This window comes from Stenella coeruleoalba, assembly GCF_951394435.1.
Source record: "Stenella coeruleoalba genome assembly, chromosome: 1".
Classification (NCBI taxonomy): Eukaryota; Metazoa; Chordata; class Mammalia; order Artiodactyla; family Delphinidae; genus Stenella; species Stenella coeruleoalba.
Window position 1 is genome coordinate 88016387 of NC_137169.1, and position 6254 is coordinate 88022640.

General features: G+C 40.2%; 1 long non-coding RNA gene across 1 annotated transcript; it reads left to right on the forward strand.

Annotated features, from left to right (window-relative positions):
* Window positions 1-239: 239 nt before the first annotated feature.
* LOC307196952 lies at window positions 240-4271 on the forward strand. The gene is made up of 4 exons (XR_013831296.1): window positions 240-318; window positions 604-694; window positions 814-925; window positions 4155-4271. It is a non-coding gene; the product is annotated as an uncharacterized lncRNA (long non-coding RNA).
* The last annotated feature ends 1983 nt before the right edge of the window (window positions 4272-6254 follow it).

A 6254-nucleotide genomic window follows, 5' to 3' on the forward strand; every position in this document is an offset into this window, starting at 1 on the left:
TTCCCCTGAGGCCTGAGCGGCCAATGGAGAGCGAAGGAACGAGCCTCCCACCCAACAGCCAGTCAGGGAGCGGGGCGGGGCTGAGATAACCGTTGGGGAGGGGTGGGGAAGCCCTGCGGAGTGGGAGAAGAGACAAGTGGGGAGGAGGGCTGCCCAAATTTAGTTTCAGGGACAAAGTTGGGTAAGGCACAGCTGTGTAAGTACATGTGCGCCAACGATCATATTTTCAGTGCAAGTAATGGGGGAGATGGAGTATGTTAAGGAAACAAAGGAAGGGCACTCACCTGGAGAAATTCACGTTGAAGTAAGATTTGAGGGGTAAGTAGGAGAAAGCAAAAACAAAAACAAAAACCTTCCTTCAGCTTGTATTGTAACTGCTTGATTACAGAAAATGGGACATTTCTATACTTTGTAGCAAGGATCTGTACCGCTAGTTGAGTCAAGTCTATACTGGAATACTTCCCAATGACGGGCATTTCTTACTCGCATTGTGTTCTTGGTTACCGAAACTGGCTTTTCCATTTTTTATTTTTTTCATGGAAGATAAACAAGGTTACCATAATGTCTAAGACAAATGTCATCGCCATTATCTTTCCTTTTTAGGGAATCTGTCAGAGGTAGCTGCCCAGCACATGCAAGAATGTCAGACATACTACCTGTATTTATTTGCCTCTTGGAGAAATGTCAAATTGAGGTCAGTGGAACTGGTAAAGAAAAGATCAGAGCTCTAATGGTCAATCCTCCTCACAGCAACTAAGAAACCAATTTCTAGAAATGTCCACGATGATATTTGTCTGTTCTTCCTCTTATAAGGGAATGAAAATCTGTACAGATGTCTAAAGAATTACAGAGAACAAAACTGGAACAAAGACAAAATCATATATTCTCAACACTGAAGATTAGTGGCCGTGAAACAAAATCTCAGGTACTTCACAAATTCACTGTCGGATATTACTCAAACTCACACTTTTTATTTTGCTTTATTTGCCTTTCAGTGTATTTCACACACACACACACACACAAACTGTAAGCAATAGATTTAAATCATAACCTTTATAAGAAAACCTGGGATAGTCAAAGAACTTTGATTTTTTTTAACTTTCCCACTAACAAAACATTTTATAGGCACAAATAATATATTTCATAATACTACATGCATGTGTTTTTATAAAAAGATTAAGTAACTGTGCCTTTGAATTGAATTATTTTTCTTCCCAGAGCCCCTATACTACCTTCTTCCTCTTAACTTTCCCTTTGACTCTACCTTCTCTTAAGGAAATGTCTAGTTTACTTCTTTTCTTTTATACTCTTTACCTCAACATGATTACTGCTTCCAAATTCAGTATGGTATGTTTCCTTATCCTTCCTTCCAACATCAAGAGATATGCCACATATTCACTAGTTAATCCTTTCACTTGAGCTCGAAAGAACCAAATAACCCATTTCTTCTCTTTTTAAAAATTTAATTGAGGGAATTCCCTGGTGGTCTAGTGGTTAGGATTCTGAGCTTCCACTGCAGGGGGCCTAGGTTTGATCTCTGGTGGGGGAACTAAGATCCCACAAGCTGCGCCAGTGTGGCCAAAAAAAAAATAATAATAATAATTGAATGATTGATTGTTACCTGGAAATTCTACTCTTAGGTATCTACCCAAGAGAAATAAAAACGTATGTCCACATAAAGACTAGTACAAGAATGTTCTTAACAGCCTTATTTATATTAGCCAAAACCTAGAAACAACCCAAATGTCCTCCATATGTAAATGAATAAACAAACTGTGGTATATTCATATAATGGAATATTATTCATCACTAACAATGACTGAAGTAATGATACATGCTTTAACATGAATGAACCTCAAAAATATTATGCTAAGTAAAAGGAGCCAGATCCAGAAGGTCACATATTGCCTGATTCCATTTGTATGGAATGTCCAGAGAAGGCAAATCTATAGAGACAGAAAGCAGATTAGTGGTTGCCTGGCACTGGGGGTGAGAATGGGGAATGACTGCAAAGGGGCAAGAGAAAGATTTTTGTGAACAGTACGGAGATTTTTAATATATTTACAAAGTTGTAAAACCATTACCACCATCTAATTCCAGAACATTTTCATCACCTCCCGAAAGAAACCCCATGGCCATTAGCAATCAATTCCCATTCTGGAACTCCCTCCCACCCCTGAGTCCCTGATACTACTCGTCTTCTTTCTGACTCTATAAATTTACCTGTTCTGGACATTTCATATAAAAGGAATCATACAATATGTGGCTTTTATGACTAGCTAATGTTCTCAGGGTTCATCTATTTTACACATGTATTGGTGCTTTACTCCTTTTTATGGCTGAATAATATTTCATTTTGCAGATATAAATATTTTTGTTTATCCACTCATCAGTCAATAGATATTTGGGTTGTTTCCACTTTTGGGCTATTGTGAATGCTGCTATGAACATTAATGTGCAAGTTTTTGTGTAGATATGTGTTTTATTTTTCTTGGGTGTATACCTAAGAGTTGAATTGCTGGGTTGCACGATAACCCTATGTTTAATTCTTTGAGGAACTGCCAGACTGTTTTCAAAGGTGGCTGCACCATTTCACATTCTCACTAGCAGTGTATGAAGGTCCTGGTTCCTTCACATCCTCATCAACTCTTATTATTGTCTGTCTTTTTCATTATAACCATGCGAGTGGATATAAAGTGATATAGAAACGGAGCAGGACCCTACAGTCCTTGCCCCCCGCCCCCCATATCCTCAGCCTGTCTTTTGTCTGTGGAAACACTTTAGCCAAAGAATAAGTTTAATCAGAGAAGTGAGAAAATGCAGAAACAAAGGAAAACAGTCAAAGGAGACCAAATAATAATAGTTTAATCATTAAGCATAGTCAAGGACCTTTATTTCCTCCTTAAGGGCTATAGATAATATTCTGGGCCATATCCTGTGAGCTGTTTTGCAGCTACTGAAGCCCCCACCAGGTGAAGGAGGATGACTACATGATGACCAAACTGAAGCCATGACATAAGCTTCCACAGTTCTGAGAACTGGCCTCAAAGAAATGGGAACAAACCCTGGAACTAAAGATTAATCAGTAATCTTGAAACAACCAAGATGATGCTGATCAGACCACCACATTACTTATTTCAAGATGACTGTCAGAGCTGACTATGCTGTTCTGCTCCCTCCCTCTGCCTATTCAGCCCTGAAACTCCCCTTTAAAAGCCCCTGTCCCCTGAGCAACAATCAGGAGCTGGTTCTCTTGCAGGAGTCCACCCCCCGGTTGCCGGCCTCCGAAATAAAGCAACCTTTCCTTTCCTACCAACACTTGCCTCTCAAGAATTGAGAGAATTGTCTTTGAATTATCTTTCAAGTGGTGTTCAGTAATATTTCATTGTGATTTTGATTTGCATTTCCCTAATGACGAATGATGCTGAACATCTTTTCATGTGCTTATTGGCCATTTGTATATCTTCTTTGGAGAAATGTCTATTCAAATCCTTTGCCCATTTAAAAATTGGGTTGTCTTTTTATTTTGGCATTGTAATAGTTCTTTATATATTCTAGATACTAGACTCATCAGATATATGACTTACAAATATTTTCTCCCATTCTTTTTTTTTTTTTTTTTTTTTTGCGGTACACGGGCCTCTCACTGTTGTGGCCTCTCCCGTTGCGGAGCACAGGCTCCGGACGCGCAGGCTCAGCGGCCATGGCTCACGGGCCTAGCAGCTCCGCGGCATGTGGGATCTTCCTGGACCGGGGCACGAACCCGTGTCCCCTGCATCGGCAGGCGGACTCTCAACCACTGCGCCACCAGGGAAGCCCTCTCCCATTCTTTAGTTTGTCTTTTCACTTTCCTGATAGTAACCTTTGAAGTACAAAAGTTTTTTTATTTTAATTAAATTGAAGTCCAATTTATTTTTAAAAAATTGTGCTTCGGGTGTCATAGCTCAGAAACCATCAACTAATCCAAGGTTATGAAGAGTTATATCTATATCGTCTTCTAAAAGTTTTATAGTTTTAGTTCTTACATTTAGGGCTTTGACCCATTTTGAGTTAATTTTTAAAATATTATGGGAGATATTTAAGTCTTTAAATCATCTTGAAATGATTTTTGTGTATGGTGTGAAATGCAAATCCAATTTCATTTTTTCTTACAGTTAACCTGTTGTTTCCACACCATAAACTGAAGAGTTCTTCTTTTCCCACTGATCTGCCATCTCATCTGTCAAAGAAATCAGTTTAAGGGCTCTAAGTAATCTATTTATCACTGTACCAATCTCACATTATCTTAATTACTTTAGTGTAGAGAAATAACTGAGGGCATGGAAAGGAGACTTGACCCATGAGCACCCCCCCCCCCCCCCCCCCCCCCCCCCCGCCTCCCGGCAAACCGGGGGCGTGCGAATAAGCCAGAACTGCAAACAGTCCTGGATGCTTTGGGCACTGATCCATGAAATGTCCTCGGTATAATCAGAATAATGCGAACACAAGGAAATGTCCTTGTGCTGCTTTTGAGCTCAAGGACGAAGCACGGCATGTCTTCAAGAAAGCCCACTGTTGCTTGTATAATCAGTGAAAGCATATGTAGCTGCTTTGGCATTTCTGGAATGTTAAGAAAACAAATCTTAAGGTGTAAACATAGATAATGCTTAAATAAAAGTCACCACAGCAGGATGAGACGGCGCTGTATTGCCTGAGCGAGCAGCAGCCCTCTACTGTTGTGTTTCTGCACAATTCATCTCGTGTGATGAGCTTACTTTCAGCCCTGTCATAAGAAACTACAACATTTGGCGCCCGAACAGGGACCTGAAGGTAAGTCTCGAGGTCACGCGGGACCGAAGGGGATTTTTGTACGCTAAAGGGTAAAGCGAAACCTTCGGGAAGAGTAGAGTCATGGGGAATTCTCCCTCAGTGGAACGTCACTACGTTAGACTCCTGAAACAGTTATTACGGAGTTCTGGAGTGAAAGTGAAACAAGAATCTTTTGATGAATTGTTTGCGGAGATTCGTAAACATTGTTACTGGTTTCAACCTACTGGTCATAACCAGTTGAATTTAAAAGTTTGGAAACAGGTTATGCGAGCATTAAGAAGAGCTCATCAGTATGGAGACCCTATATCTGTCCGTGTCTGGTCTCTCTGTAATCTAATTTCTCTTGCCCTGGAATCATTACAATCTGAGACTGAAAGTGAAAATGGGGCGCGCCCTCAGCGTCCGAATTCTGCTCCCGATCACTCTGCTACTTTTCGTACTCTGTCCCGTGAATCTCCTATAGAGGACCTTCCTCCGCCTCCTCCTCTTATGTCTGAGACAGGAGAGGATTTTTCGGGCTCCAGTGATGAAGGGGCTCTTTCTGATGATGATAAAGGTCGGGAGCAAGCTAGTAAACAAAATGAGATGCCACTTTCTCAACAGAATGAGATTTCTGATATACTTTCAAAGTTGAAAAATTTGATGGCTAAATTGGAAGAAAATAAAAACAATGCTACCACCCCTTCATATCAGGAGCCATGTCCTACTATTCCTTCGGCTCCTCCTTTAGAATTAGCTGCTTATCCTGTTGGAGCCTCTCGTCAGTTTCGATTTCCTCTAAAACCTGAATGTAATAAACTTTTATTGGAAGAAGAGATGAATAAGGAAGAAAAGCAATATTCTGAACCATTTTTTGCTTTCCCTATTGTTAGACAAGCTATGCCTGCTAATGATCAATTTCCGAATGGATATATGAGTGTTGAGTATAACCCTCATGATTTTAAAATTTTTAAAATGCTAAAAGAAGCCATTAATGCACATGGGATGCATTCTAAATATGTTCAAGGACTTTTGTCTGGGTATGCTTCCAAAAACATATTAATTCCTCAGGATTGGGAGGCACTTGCCAGGACTGTTCTTGAACCTGGACAATATATGCAGTTTAAGACTTGGTGGAAAGAAGAAGCTGAAAACATGGCAAGGACTAATGTGGCCCGTAATCCTCCAGGACCACTTTTAGATGAATTAATAGGAGCAGGCGCATTTAGTAATGTACAAGCTCAAGCTCAATTTGACGATTTACGAATCATTCAAATACGTATGTGTTGTTTGTGAGCATGACTACGAGTGGAACCCCCTGGAAAAACAGCACAATCTTTTACTAAGTTAATGCAAGGGCCTGGTGACGCTTACACAGATTTCTTGTCTAGATTGCATGCAGCCATTCAAAGAGCTGTAGCACAAATAGATGAGCAAGATTTATTATTACAATCCTTGGCCTTTGA